We start from the raw sequence: 16603 nt of genomic DNA on the forward strand, positions 1-16603 counted from the left end.
AAAACATTTTTTTGTTACCATCCAGGAATGGGGATTGTCTCCCACCCTGGCTTTTATTTCCCATTAAATTTGAGTATTGTGAGGGTTGCCTTTGCAATAATGCTCTGTATGTCTGGTCGTTTTCTATATAGCAATGTGGTCCCAAGCGAGTAGTGTAAATCTAATACTGAAGCAGTTTAATTGAATTGGCCTCCAGGCAGTGATGCATTACCTTCAAGGATCCATTAAACATAGAGTTTCCTACTTCTACGGGTGAATACTTTTGCAATTTTGAAATCATGTGGCACATTTTTATCATGCGCAGAATAAGTGTCTTTTTTCCACAAACACTGAATATACTCCTCAAACTTAAACAAAGCTTGCAGGTTAACAAGTGTTTTGACTCTAATGCATCTTTCCTACTTAGCCAGTCGAGAACATCAGGCAGACCGTCTTGTCAGGACTGTTTTACAGTGGTCGTGTCACATCCCCTTAAACTTAAGCTGCATTAAAAAAGGAACTTTTTATTTGTTTGATTATTGCTTTTGTGAAAACACAAGACTGGTATCAGATAGCAGGTACTCTGTGAATGTTTTATTAGGAATGCTATAACGTCTTTGCATTTATGTCTCTTTACCGATTCAACAGTTCGTCTTCCCTGTTACATATTTTACGTCTCACTCTGACGCACACCCATGGTGGCATTGCTCCCCTGTTCTCTGTGGGTCTGGCCAAGCGTTTGTCTGAACAAATGACCGAAAGTAAAATGCCTACTAGCTTTCTGCCAGCCTTTCCCGTGTCGTTTGTAATGGTTCATATCAATCACACCAAAGTGGCGTGAGCATGAGGCCCTGTCTTCTTCTTCTGCCTTACCATCCTGCCTTCTCCAGACTTCTAGGGCCAATGGAGCAGTGTTTGTTACATATGGGTTTTGAATGACAAAGCTCTGGCATGCCACTGATGGATCACTACATCTCCTGCACCTAGCCATGGCAGTTTTAATGACAAAAACAGTTGGGGTGGGGTTGCTGCACTGAAATCGGTGCAGTGTGTGGCCATAAAAGACAACAGCATCCTCATGTTTGTGATATACTTGATTGAATATTGCCTTAAAAACCATTTATACTTTTATTTTCCATCTTGAGGCCTCTGTTCAGCTATCTTTGGATGGATTTAGGTTATCCAGGACTCAAGAGAGAGTTAATTCAAGAGAACCTGATTAGAATGTGTCAAGAGCCCACATAATGACAAATCTGAACACTTAGAGAGCTTTAACCCTTTTTCCATTATTTGGAATTTATGCAAATGAAATAATATGGCTAAGATTCTTATTTCCGTCCTACTTGTGTCATTACATTTTAAGTTTTGCCTCACTGAATATCACGCTGTGTTGTCACACAAAGGTTATTTATCATATTAAGTCATAACAAGTCATTTTTAAATTGGCTGCACGTGGTTCAGTTGTTTCCACATTTGATGTGTGTGTTATTAAGAACTTATTCGATGTGCAGCCAAAGAAACCCAGACTTGGAAAGATAGGCCAGCTGATAAAACAGTCTTGATAAAGCATTTGATAAAATGTATATTGATATCAGTGATAATGGTGCAGTTAAAGTGAAGACTCTATCACGTTGCTAGATTAAAACCTTCAAGTGTCAGTGTTCTGCTTCTTTGCTTTTGTTCTTCTGTTGTCGCTTTCCTGACACAGGAATCAGGATTATGGAGTCAACAATGACAACGCTCATTATCTGTAAGTCCAACAAATGCGAGACAGCATAATCGATTTTGCAAACACCTGTTCAACAACCAGAATACAAATTTGCAGAGACGCGTCTTCGGCCATTCGGCCCACATCGTCCGGGCAGCGCCAATTTGCTTCACATTGCTAAAGGCAGCTTGTTATTCTAAAGTGCTGAAAGTCCTTCAATGCTATGGAGGACACCAACGTTATTTCTACATTACCTCATGTGATGAGGGTGTCATTTGTTGTGGGGCAATAAAGGTATTGTTAAAGTTCTCACATTCAGTTTACATGTGATTTGTTGACTTGGAAAAGACCTAGTTTTTTCTACAGTACTCTCGTAGAAGGTTAAATAAGGATTACTGAAGAAATATGAGGTGTCAGCACCATTCCCATGAAAGCTATCAAAATTATCACGTCTGAAGAGAGAGCTGAATCTAAGTGTAATGAGTCGAGTGGATTTGTGCATGGGTTTCATCGAAGTTGATGCGTGTCACCTATTTTGTTTTTGACAGAATTTCAAGAAGCAGCCAAAGAGTGAAAAGTGAATCGAATTGCACATTTGCATTTCTGATCCAGAATATGTTGGAGGGATTACATAGCCCACATGGTCTTGGACTTTCCCCCTAGAGAATGTAGCAAGGCAGAAGGACATCTGGGCTACCTTCGTTAGCCTGCTGCCATTACAATCTAGCCTGGCCAGATGCCAGAGAATTGATGGGAGTATCATGAGGAGGGAATTACTGTGGAAAGGATTCTTATAATGTATTCACTGCTGATGTTTGCCTCCCTTCTATATTTATATCCCTCAAGGGAATGGGCCTTTCTGAAACAATTACAAAAGTATGTACACGAATTTCCCTTACACTTGTACTCCATAGTGTTAGGTAGGCACACTTATTGTTGTCTTCTCATATTGAAAAATTCTTCCCACACACACGTTGTTATCTTAGGGATATGTCAGAACTTAAAATTTAAGTCTTGAAATTGAAAACTGCACTCGTACAATATGGATGAGACATGGGGGAGTGTATGTGCATGTACTTTGACTTGTTGGGTCTCCTACTGACATTTTAGGTGGTATTTGTACGCTTTTCTCCAAACACGGTTGGCATTTTGAAATCTTCAGTGGGTCCCTAATCTTCAGGATGGCCAGGAATGGCTGACATGTTGATGTCAGTTGTTGTTTCTAAATGTTTTCATGACCAATAAGTCTCAAAGCCATGTGGATGTGCATGTTAGGGTAAGGGTTAGTGCATCTTTTGGCTGTGTTATCCCAAGGCAGAGAAAGCCTTGAATCTTCTTGCGTGTGTCTTTGGAGAATATCAGAAAGACAGGTCTACTAGATTGATCACTTTCCTACCATTCCGTGACAGCATGTGTCTTCAAATGCACATACATTAGCTTTTTAAAAAGTACTGTTGTTGCATGCACAGTTGATTTCACTGCTTCTTCTCACTGTGTCCACAGTCGAATGAAAGAGTGGGAGGGAGAGGAAAGTGTCAGAAGGTTGGAGACTGACAGAGTGCTTGGGGGAAACTGAGAAGGAAGGACAATGTAGCAAATGATGAAAGGAATGAGGAGTGGATAGAAAGCCAGATGACAGAAAAAGGACAGAAGGGCTCTGTCTCCCACTGCTGTAGCCCGTGGTATAAAAGAAACACACCACGATTCTGCACTAATATCACACTCTCATTAGCCCGTGGTTTCAGCAGCACACACAGATCAAGTCAAACAGACAGAGGAAGGGCTAGAGGTGTAATTGAGCACCTTTTTAAAAGTAGAATTTAAAAATATTTTACATGTTTTTTAGCTGCAACTTGCTCTGTTGATTTTTCATGACATCCAAGGACATGGCTTTTTCTTAAATTCTTCCTGTGACATTATGCTCTGCTGTGCTGAATTACATTACTGTAAGAAAACCTACAAATGTCAGCTCATTGCGAATCATTAAAAATGATTCGCAAACACATGGCCAGCATTAAAGATCATTATGGTGATTTTGTGGTGTGATTGTTTTGTTCTCTTCGTAGATGTGATACGCAATTATATTATATTGTCAGCAGTCTGTTGAAATGTGTTTATCAAGTGTGAAACAAATGCCTGATTAGTCAGCATAGCATAGCAGTGAGATTTTTCAAGCCTGAGAAGCAGGAAGTTGTAATGATGTCCTACTCGCATGTATGCTGTTCCATATTTCATTGTTTACTACTAGAGAGCAGACAGAAAAACAAATTTGATTATCACTTCCTTTGTCAGAGTAGTACTGAAGAAGTCACTGTCCATATGTTTTCAACTGCAACATGGGTAATGGCACCCATTACTCTGCTATTTATGATCCATAATTCCCGTATTTATACAGTACTTGATGATATTGGTTCACTTGGCAGTGTATTAGCCACATTCCCAGTGAGAAACAACAAACTAAAGCTGAAGATCAAAATTATTGGCATCCCAGAAATAAATGTTGGAGTAAAATACTTATTGTTTAGACATTCTCATTGCCAGGACTGGAATCTGAAGTTGTCTTGCATTCCGTTTACATTGATAGAAGCTGGCAATGACTCATATATTTTGTAGTTTTACCTTAACCTTCATTTAGTAAGGTAATATTTTCAGAATCACAGGTAACAGTTACGTTTTCCTTCAACAATAAGGTCTGCAGTCCACCTCAAAGACGTGTCCGCCTATAAGTTATTAAAATACCACTTAGACAGCCTGTCTTAATCGCACATACATCCATGTACCGCTTTGTACTTCCAGTCTTCTTAATCCTTTCTCACATTCAGCAGGTTATTCCTTCAGTAAATAGCACCCATCCTGTCTCTAATGCTTTCTCACTGTTATCCACACCCATTAAAAACTGGGATTTAAATGAAGAGAGGATTTTACACCATAAAGGTCAAAGAGAGAAAGAGACAAAGATGGTACAAGAAAGCAGCCAACAACAGAGAGAAGAGAGCAGATGGGAGGCAATAAAAAAAAAAACACAAAGGAAAAGATGAGGAAAGAAACAGACAGGTGGAGAGTCCTAAGAAGACCAAAGGAATTTAAGGGCCTTTACATTGCATGTAAGCTGGGTGGTGTGTTTGACTTCATGATATCTACAGTATGTGTGCATTCACAGCCTTCATAGGACTATTACATGCTGTAATTTACGTGGCAAGTGGCAAGGATATTGACTGTCGAGTAGCAGGTCACAATTAGTTCAAATCGCTTCATTGATCAGACTCACTGACCTCCATAACATATAGATGGTTGATCTTTCAGTATGTCCTCAGTTTCTTTAGTAACATATGTCTAATTTTACTCACATGTAAAACATGTAGAACTGCCCTAACTATCAAACAGAAGTTCAGATTTTAGGTAATAGGATACGATACGATAGGTCAATACGATGCCAATTCGTCCCAGATTAGCTGTAGAAACACGCAGTGCTTGCTCCCTTAACTCTTTGTAAGTGTCTGTAAATGGTGACACAACACTATTTCATTAACAAGATGTTGTGTCTCTGTCCGGACCCACTTGTGCAGCTATTACTAAACTTAAACAAGACAAAATGTCTTGACAAGCAAAGCCCCTGGATGGCTGCACACCACGGTGAATCTGTCAGGTGCCTCTACCTGTCACTGGCTGTAGCGCTGCAGTATCTTCATTCTTTTATCTCTGATGCCCTCCTCAAAGCATAACGCACACACACATGCGCACACACACATACTCACAGGTGTAAATAATACTGCTTTTATCATTTTCCAAACGTGCAACTTCAGCCTGTTTCTGTTGAAGTGCACATTTTTTCAATCTCTTCATGTCTTAAGCAAATGCATGCACAGTGACAGATGGTCATTAAGGTCACACACACATGCACACATGACCGATAATGTACAAAAGATTACAACCTTCATTGCAGGGGACTTTTCTCTGGCTATAGAAGGTGGATAAAGTCTTTAATTGTGTTTATCCATCTCATAATGAAATCAAAATCAGTTCCTAGGAGCAACCTCTTCAACAGTCTTGGGAAGTAGACAGTCGTCAGTTGGAGCTTAAGGGGTTGTAGTTTGTCTGAACGCGCAGCGGTAGACTCCTTATGAAGTCGGCTTTGGCGGTCCTTGTGGTTTTTAGTTGCATACGGGGGGAAAAAGAATGGACACATGGAATCAATGCCTGGTTGGATTGGATGCAGATTTTGCCAGAATGCAGAGGAAACATTTATATGAATCATACAAAATGCACAAACAAAAACAAGGGTTTGTCTTTGAAGCATTTCCAGATGACCAGGTCATAATCACACAGATGTTCACACAGTCATGCTGTTCCCATCAATGTCATTCCCCCAACGGCGTCGTATTGTCTCTGATTGGCTGCTTCTTGGAAGAGATTAGATTGTATTCTTTAGAGATTTGTAGGTTTGTGTATATATCTAGGTGTATTGTGTTACAAACAATAAGTAAATGAAATGAAAGTCTTCATTTTTCGAAGGATGAATAATTCAATTAATCCTAGCATGGCTGTTGCTATGACAGGACAGACGTGGGAAGGCAGAATGCCCTTAATGCCTGTTGAATAAATGCCACAGGGAGCTGCTGCCAAAAAAGAGAATTACTGATCTGCAGTGTAGAGGTGTTTTCGACATTAGCTGCTTTTCAACTAGCTGCTGCTTTTGTTACTTTTTTCTGTAATTTCCAATATTTACTGGAACATAATCAGCTAAGCAAAGACATGCATTTTCCCTGCATTTTAACTATATAAATCTTGAAAACAATTATAATTTTTTTTTTTAAAGAACTGTTTTCTATTTCTTATCTTCTCCAGTCCTTCTCAGAACAATGTCAAGGTGAAGACATTGTCGGAGACGGGTGATTTACAGATATTCCCATGTTGCTGTCCAACACTTCTCTGTTTTCTCCTTTGAATTCAACCTCAGCTGTCTTTCCACTTTACACCATTCTATCTCTTGACAACATGAGCTGCCATTCTGTGTTACTGTCACACGAGTGAGCACCAGCCCCTACATCACAGCAGCCTTTGATTGGCTGGGCCTTTCCAGGTCGGTGAGCTGCTGCCTGATAATAACCTTGTTTGATTGCTGGAGCAGAGATGTAATTGATTGATCTGCTCGCCCTGTCTGGGGCTCGACTTCTGAAGTAGCCTACACAGATGTACGTTTGTGGAGGCGTATATATGTGTATCAGAGTTGAGGGGTGTTGGTTGAGTTATAGACAAGTGCACGTGTCCAAACATACCTCAGATGACACAAATAAACACATCTACCCACATTCAATATGGTTTATTAGAATGAATATACCCAAGATCTGTAGATGAGTGGGAGGGTTTGAACTTTATTTCCCTAACTCTGCCCAACACCCTGCGTGGGTCTCTAAACAAACCCTACCATCCAATCAAGAAGTCATTATAGACCTCATTAAAATTCTCATCTCATTCTGAAAGGGATGTTTGTGATTTCCTAATTGGTGGTTACATAAGTGAGTTTATTTTCTGATTAGTTAATTATCCTCACAGATGGATCAACTTTTCTAATCCAATAGCAACTAAGGAGAAGGGTTGCACATACTTTTCTACTGGTATCTATCCATTTGATTTGTATTTGAGTTGCATTACGTTGTCACTAACTGCGTGGCTATTCCCATAATGTCTATGTTTGGGTCATGTCGATTTTTTTTTTTTAAAAGATTGATTTTTTCACTGATTTTGTCCTCCCTTCCAAGTCAGTGACAATTGAATGTGCAACCATTGGAAAAGTCAAACTGGCAGATTGACTGAGTTCTCCTCTCCTCTCTTTCCACCAGTGTTTCAGAGATAAAACTTGTTAACGTAGATATTCGTGAGAGAAGCAACCAATTCCCATCCAAGACTTAGGAAAATTCTCAAGAAGAGGGAAAATCAATGCAGAGGTTGAACCCTCCACTTTAAAACTCCTGCAAACAAGCAGAAATGCACATGACATTTCCTGTTTTTGTGAAGTAAGTGAAGCATGCCAATTGGTCAGCTAGAAGAAGCACTTTTTGCAGTAAAATGCAACAACACTGAAGTGGCAAGTTTTCTCCTGGGGTTTATAAACGGCACAAGTATACCATGTTTACCATAGCCTCCCCTCTTTCACCCGGTGGTCCTTTCTGCAAAACCGTTGGGCTAAAGTCATTAGATTCACCCGAAATAGAGCTCACATCCACAGCAATGACGACTAGAGGGACATTTCTGCCAGAGACTCTAAGGGGGGGAATGAACAACAGAAGGGAGGTGAGGAGAGAAGGAAAAAGGCGAAAATCCATTATGTTTGATGTTAGTGTCTCACCCTGCCAGCAAATGCTGGTGGAAAAACCCTGTGAAATGACATTAGGGGTGTCTTGTAATGTGATTTCTGCTATGTGTGAATATGAGATTTCTAATGGATTTAAGCACATTAGACCAGTCTTTATCTGTAGTATTTATTCCCCCCTGGTTTCAAATGTAATTTGCTAAGTACAACGTTTCACTCACCAGCTTTCTGGCTAGGAGGGATGTGGAGGAGGATTATATTATATTTTCTCTCTTTTTTTGGGAGTGGGAGGGGCTACATAAAGATACCATGATAAATATTCCAGGCACAGCATTTGTGACAAATTGGTATATTATGAGAGAGAGATTGTTTCTGTAATATGTGCATAGGTATGCAGAGAATGAAGAGTTTCATCTGGAAGGGGTCTGTGTGCGTGCGTGTGTGTGTGTGTGTGTGTGCGTGCCTGTGTGTGTGTGCCCACGCTTGTGCATGTGTTTGAATGATGCATGTGGTGTTCACTGCAAAACATCATGATGTTATACTAATTGCCTCAAATGAGTGTCCTCTTTAAGATTTGAGTGTGTAAGGTTTATTAATAAGTGATAATAACAATTAATATTATGTGTTATTAATAATTTATAAACATTTTACTTTGTTAAAATGGTATTTTCTATAACATTTTCAATGTGTTTGATTCACCCGACGTTGATGTGAGAATCAGCTCATTCTGTCTCATGGAGCTCTTTTCTAAAACTGTGTGTATGATTCACATCAAAGATTGCAAATTATGAACACATTTACTTTCATAAATCACAATCGACTTGGTGCACACCTGAGCAGACTTCATGAAATTTCCACTTACATGAAAGCCCTATTTCACAAATTGGGTCAAATTGGATGGTCAGACTTTTTGTGAAGTTGGCATATTCTCCCAAAGTTTCCTACAAAATGTCATACCCCTTCTTTAGTGGTTACAAACAATCTATCAAGCTTTGGTACATGCTTCAGCTCTGTGGTGTGCTGAATTACATTTCTGAAAGACCTTGTGATGAATGAACAGAAGGATTTGATGCCTCGATGCTCTGACAGAGTGCCATTTCCAAAGCACTCCACAACTGTCGCATTGCTTTTGTTTAAAGACAAAGAGTTGTGTTCATCTTCAATTTTAGTGACGCCCTAATGTCTGTCCCTAACTGATTGAGGTCCCAGCGTCTCTGATTAGCGAGAACATTTACTTGCTCCTGACAGAATTTTTGCAAATTGCCTCAAATCAGTCAGCGTGGGGCACCCCGAGCTCTCTGCAGGCTTAATGAGCTAGATTAAGACGGAAGTCATTTAACCCCAGCCTGCAACACAAACAAACACAAACACACACACATGCATACACAACTACAGTCTAAATAGGAATATGTAACAAAAAAAGCTTCAGCACACACACAATATAACTACCTCACCTCCAGCCTGTACTTCAGTAGTTTGAAGATGGAACAAGGACATTATGCAAATGTCAGGTGTCAAGTGTAAATGAGATTGGAGGGATGGGAAACAGAAGTATTGAATATCACACTGACTCCCTTGGCAACTGTACCAAGGTAATGAGAGCATTCCGGGACGCAGGCTGGTGGGGAAAAAAAAAAAGAGCCTTTGTTACAGTGAGAGACAACAGAGTGAAAAAGAAAGAATGAAGATTGTTAAGAGTAAACCCATTGAGTCGAGTTGATAACACAGATAACCTTATTCAGACTGAGATTAATCATATTAGGTTGAATAAGAAATGTGGGGCTGGAGTTGTCCAGCTGTCTTTCAATCTGAATATTTTTTACAGTTTCAAAGTGAAGTCCGGGGCTGCCAGAGAGAACAAATATTTACTTGTACTATTTGAACCTCACATTCTGGTGCCAATAAAGCTAATTGAACGTCAAACAGGTGAAGTCAAGCACACCTGCAGCAAAGATTATACACACCGATTTTAAAGTACTGTAAAGATGTTTGGCAAAAAGATAAAGAGAAGTGAAATTAAATTAAGTCATTGTCAGTCCATGAAGATAACTTTTATTCAAACAACCTTGGAACATAGTCTTGAATAAATATTGATTGTAGGCCGTTTCTGAGCTGGCCTCTGCCACAAAAATTTGGCTCTGGTTTTACATACGTCTTTGTCTCTCGATTCATGTCCCTCTTTTCATCTCTGGTTCTCTGTAGTCTGTCTATAGCTGCAGGCTGTGTACTGATAATTATGACTCTTCGTGCCTAATCCTTTTTTTTCTGGTCTCTCTGACTTCTTGTTGCCCTTGTTCCCGTGACACCCCTCTGTACTTGTCTGATGGCAACAGGACATTTTCTGCTGTCCTCAGTCTTGCAAAATAACCCCAGATTTGATAGTGCTGCAATTGCCGAAACCTCAGACTGCAGTTGTGAGTTTAATAATGGATATAATCGTGGCACAAAGGTCGCATTAATGTCATTTAAATATGATCTAAAAGTTAAGTTTTCCATTTTTTTCTGATGTAGGTCTTCAAAACATTTTTACCTACAAATTGAGTCCTCGTATAGACTTTGTATGAGGCTCTGAGACAAAAATCTACACAGCAAACCTTTTGTATGATCATAACTTTATTTCTTGACACTTTTTTTCTTGAGATTCTAAGGCCTTCCTGAATTTCTCACATCAATTCTGAACAGATTCTGTCTAAGCAATTCCAACTAAATTCCAATCAGCGGGCTGTAATTTCATCTTAGATGACTGCAACACCCACGCTGTTGTTTTAAAACTAAAACGTCCGATCCAATTTTTTTTCAAATTCAGAACAGACAGTACCTTACAATCTATCCTTTTTATCAGGTAATCATATGCATGTGAACAGCTGCGAGTTTCCACTACAGTGACTCATCATACCCTTTGAGGTCCAATATGATGAGACTTGAGCAGTCTGGTGCTGGGTAATTAGCACGCTGACTGATACATATATATCTCTGACATAATTCAAAAACTGTTATTTCCTTCAATTTCCAATTTTTTTTTAAAGTAAAATTCTTGAAAATCTGTTTTTACCCCATACATTGATTGATTTGTTGTGGTTGTAATATTTCTTTTCTAATTTGGAAATTGTGCACCTTGTTTTATTATTACTCTCTCTCGCAGGCCCATTATGTGTTTCACAGAGAGATTTTAATGGGGCAGAATACAGGAAGCCCATTTTAACTACAGCTGAAAATATATTTCATGCCACATTTAATCCTTTTCTATATATTTGCCTTAGAACATGATCACATCCGTGGTCGATTAACAAATGGACAAGTCGCCCCTTTAACTCACCCCTGATCTGCATGCTGATATCACACCTTTAAGTATACTGTATGTACAGATTGTGGTGCAGGTCATCTTTATTCTTTAACATAGACCTATCCGTGCCATAGTTCTAAGGGATCAGTAGATTTTGGAAGTTTGAAAGTAAATACTGAAACTAAGCACAATTAAGCATAATGTAAATCATGAAAATAGTAATAACTGTACACTGTCTGGAGGGTGTCCTTCTCTCCCTCCTCCCTTCATCTCCTTTTGGCCATACAGTATGCCGGAAACGTTCTGTGGACTGATTCTCTATTTACCTGTATGGCCGTGTTCACGAGAAAACACACATTGCCTGAGCTCATACCTGCCACTTTTTAAAGTGAAACACACAAAGTTAAAGGTCAGTGCCTGCTCAAGGTTGTCTCTCTCCCCGGAGGGACCTTTCAAGTGGACACACAATCACACACAGAGGCCAAGACATGACACTACAACAAGCAAGCTTGGGCAGGCTATGAAAGGACCAATGAATAATTTAACCCCTAGCATCATATCCCTTCTTGGCATTCAGGTATACTGAAGGGCTCGCATGTGAAAGTCATATGTGTCTATTTGTGGGTGCATGTATCCCCCTTCATTTTGTACATGCCCTATATGCTGAAAGGTGGCTATTTCACAAGTGTAATGTGATGTGTGGAAGTATTATCAGAGCTGTGGGTGTGACAGACGCACAGCCCTAGAGCTGACTTCCTGGAATTGCATTTTGTTGGCCATCTCCAATATGAGACCTGCCACCGAACTCCCTCCAGGCCATGCAAACTGTGATTGAGGCATTTCTGTGATGTGTTGCCATCAAGGATGCATGCTTGTGCGGTTTTTCATGTTTCTATCTCCTTGTGTGTGATAAGCAATAGGTTAGTTTTTATTCCGATGAAGCGTTTTGCACAATTTTACATCTTTCGTATTTATTTTTATTCCTCAAAATAAACCTGCTGTCTCTTTCTTCTAATTCCTTCATTCCATCCTTACTCCTTCCATCTTTGCTTTGCCCCTGACTCCTAGCCTCCCTCTATCTTTTTCGTACCACTCACCTTTCCATCCATCTTAACCTTTCATGCCCACCCCCTCCCTTCTCCCTGTCAACACTGCCATGGCTTGGGTAGCCCCTCCGTGTATTACAGACCTCTCACCACTAGTTCTCTTTATGGGACTTTCTCTTTTTAAATTCAATCAGGCTTCAATGGAGCTCCCAGAGCCATTTTCAATTTACTACCTGGACGCTAAAGGATGGAAAGACCTACGCTACCAGGTCTAAATGGAATGGGAGCAGAGAGAGAGAGGGGGAGAGAGGTATGGGAGAAGGGTTGATAAGGGGGTGAGGCGTTGCATTGAAACAGTGCCATGAAGAGATAACAGCAATGTAGTGGTAAAAATAGAGAGAGGCTAGGGAATTAGGGGAAAGAGAGTGAAAGAGAAAGATGAAGAGAAAGCAAGAGTCTGGAGTGTTGGGACAAAAAAACAGAATGACAGCAGGTAAGAGAGTAAGGGCTGGAATAGAGGAATAGAGATAGAGATAAGGGCATACTGTATGGAAAGTAATTGATAGATGAACAGAATGTGATATGGGACTGCTCATCTACTAGGCTGTTTGGAGGAATGAATAGACCTTTAGACGCCTACAATGCCATGAAGTGTAAGTATAAAGTAATAAAGTAGTGTTATAAGCAAAGAAAATACATCTATAAAATGCAGATACCTCAATAGAATTTTATGATCTAACTACTTTTTTGCCTTTGTTCATTTTGAGAAAAATTAAAACCATTGCTTTTCTATAGAGCAATCCTATTGACCTTGACTTGCGTCCTTCCTTTGGAGCAACTTTTTCCTTCTTTCTCCGCTTTGAGCCAAAATAAACTCATATTTGTCTTTGCTGCCAGTGCTTTGTGCATTCTGTTAAGTGTTTTTCTCAGTTGTTTTTTTTTTTCTGGGAAAATTGAAAAGTACCTCTGCACTCAGACCTTCTGGGCCATTCATTGAACTATGACTGTCCTTCAATGGCTCTAAAAGGCAGTGTTTCCTGTCTGCGATGCCAGCTCTATTCGACTAACACGACTCGGCTTTGTTGTCACATATTTTTTTGGAGGCCATCTTCCATTGCAGGACAATCCCGCCTCATTGTCGCTCATCATCATAACCATGCTGTGCAAGTCTTTTATGATGTCATTTTCAGTGTGACACAGCAAAAGAATAAAGAATAAGAATGTAGACAAAACTCTTCTTTCAAGTATAGTCTAGTTTGAGACACTCATCATTTTACATTACCTCAGTGGCACTGATACAAAGCAAAGAAGATGTAAGGTTCCAGATGCACATACAGTATTACAGGTGAGACATTGGAATCAGGTTGAGACAAAATCAGGTAGAGCAAACCAAGATATATTACCACGCTTGGGTATTTTTTCTCTGTGTGTGTAACACTCCAAAAATGTGGACTCACACTTTTTCCTGATTTAATAATTAGCAAGTAAAACCTGTGAACATACTAACATTCCCACAGGAAGATATATGAAGGCCAAAAGAATGTTGAATTAGATTGCATGAGCTTTTCTATCTGGATGCGTTTAGGTAGATTTATCATGGTGTCCTGCATCTTAAACCTTTAATTAGGCACAGCATTTATTCAACTATTTCCTTCTGATACTGTGACAGAAATGGAAGACATGCACTTCAAATTAGTGAAAGTATGCCCAAACCTAATGAGACAATGTCAATAAAGGGTCTTTTCAATCAAAGATATTTTTTAGGGCCCAAAGCAAAATTTTAATTTCTGCACAACCTCATTCAGTTGGACTGCTTAACTTCTTTCAAACTAGACTAAACTGTGTGGAATATTAACCATGTTAAATGCTGGTTCTTGTATTATACTGTACTAGCTGTTTTTGCTTACTGGCTCAATTTGATGAAGCAGTCCCCTTCCCCTTGTTTGTTTAAATGTCACCTGTGAGAGGCCACTTAATGCCTGGATTATTAATCAGACCTGTTTTGTAAAGGGGGTGGTAAACACTTAGATACTTAAATACTAAGCAGAGTACAATCAGACCAGATATTTTGTTGCACCTGCCTCTCTGGCTAAAAACAGTGTGTCTTAGTGCGGTGGAACTAGACAATCAGTGCCTGTTATTAAGAAAATAGCTGTTTAAAGAGCCCAAGTGCTAACATACATACACACCATGGTACTTGGTATGAACAACAACATCACCTGCCTCTTATAGGCAGGTGATGTGTGCACAGAAGGGTGCAATTTAGGCCTGGTTGCCTCCCATTGTGACAATTAGGCATCTTTGCTATTCTGTGGCCTTAATTGTTCAATCTAGCCTGTGGGGGTTGTGTTCCTACAGCCCCTCTTCATTCGCAGTGAAAAATGAGAGCACAATTAAGTGCAATTAGTTGTCATTTAATGAGAATAGGAAGTGCTCATCAGAGGAAGACTGCGTCTTTGCAAAACTTTTGATTTTTTGATTTTTGCAATCTTGTGACTGATGGTGGTTGAGCAGCACTTTGTTTTGAGCTACTCAGCTATGAAGAACAGATGGATGTGAAAGTCTGAGCTTAACAGCATGTAACATTAAGACAAAGTAGGACTTTGTGTGAAGCCGTCATTGCTCATAATAACTGATCTTCAGTAACCATTTGCAGACTCATCAGCAAAGCTGTAAATCTGTCTTCTGTCCAAAAAGGTCTACATATTTACCATTTGGTTGATGGCGGAGACAGTTCATTATATATTAATACTCCAGTGGCAGGCCTTCAGAAAAGAAAAAAAGATTTGGTCCACAGAAAATTTGAAAGCTTTTGTGAATGGAAATGATCTAGCAGTGGGCAGGTTTGTACCCCTGCTGCTATGATTTCCTTGCCTTAGGCAACACACCAGGGAAGGTGTGTGTCTTTGAAACTAAGTTTTATTGGAGTGTGGGACTTCTTCCATCACTGGATAAACCCATCACACAAAAACTATTAATTAGAACATGGGCTGCATAGGATTCACTTCAGTTTTTATCATCTGTCTATAAGCAGGCCAACTAAACTAAAATACACTCCATTAACATCTTGTATTGCAGAAATAAACACCAGATCAGAAGGACACCAGACTAATGATGGCTGAGGGCTCCATGGGGCCGTTTTCAGATAAAACAATACAGGCCGCATCTGTCTTTGTGCATTGGTCCTTGGGTTTTGTACAATGCTCCCAGATATACCTCGACTACATTGCTCTCAGGGAAGAGATAGATAGTCTTGGGCAGAATTAGAGAGAGATAACGAGATGGAGGGTGGGAAGCATGCTGTAGAAAGATGGAGGAGTAGGCCAGCAGCAGCAGTGAGGTGGTGATTTGTCTTTGAGGCTCTGTGGCGTTGGTGTTGGCAGCGTCAGCTAAACAAGGCCATCTCATTTCCTGTTGTCTGCAGGAAGCAGCTGTCTGCTACCACTACTGCTGCTGCTGCTGCTGCTGCTACTACTCAGAGCCACTGGTCATCAATCTCCTCCGTTTTAATTGGTCTGCACCACACTGTGACATGCCAGCACACACACACATATACACACACACACACACACACACAGATGCATACTCACAAGCAATACACAGGCAGTGGTCGGGATAAGTGTAGTCATAAAGGTGCATGCAGGGGATTTGCGTGTTATAGTACACATCTCTTCTCACATACGTAGGCTAAACATTTCTAGCTAATGCACAGATATGCACCTGCTTACATCTGTGTAACACCCAGATAACCACTAATGAACATCAAACACATTCCCCATCACCTCTGGCTCGAGCATTTCTGCTAGCTGCTCACAATGAACATATAATACCAATTGCTCATTGCTTGTTTACCTTGTATTTTATGAATGCTAATCATTTCCCATAGTTGGTTAGGTATGTAAGCATCTTATTGTTAGTCAACATATTATAATGTGAAAAACATATTATTGCTGATTCAGAAACTTTGTTCTAAAACTCTTCTAGGACATGGTGGGAGCACCTACAGTGTTATTACGGCAATTACCAAATTTACAGATGTAAGCCTGACATTCACATACAGCATGGTTATATTTGGCCTTTTTTACAGGCGACATTTTGGACGACAAAAGCACAATTATGAGTAATAATACATATATGCAGGTATCTAATTACTTATGTGTAGTATAGTTAGATTGCAATTATGAATTCATTGGGAATACATAATATGAATTATCTCATAATGACTGTGATTCTCTGGAATATATTGTTGTCTACGAAGTGTGTTAGGTTAGAGCAGC

The 16603-nt window shown here is 39.8% G+C and overlaps 1 protein-coding gene across 1 annotated transcript in view; it reads left to right on the plus strand.

Annotated features, from left to right (window-relative positions):
• exoc4 (exocyst complex component 4) overlaps positions 1-16603 on the plus strand; it is a 91223-nt gene that overhangs the window by 35509 nt on the left and 39111 nt on the right. The window lies entirely within an intron of this gene.

Source organism: Antennarius striatus, chromosome 22, assembly GCF_040054535.1.
Source record: "Antennarius striatus isolate MH-2024 chromosome 22, ASM4005453v1, whole genome shotgun sequence".
Taxonomy (NCBI): Eukaryota; Metazoa; Chordata; class Actinopteri; order Lophiiformes; family Antennariidae; genus Antennarius; species Antennarius striatus.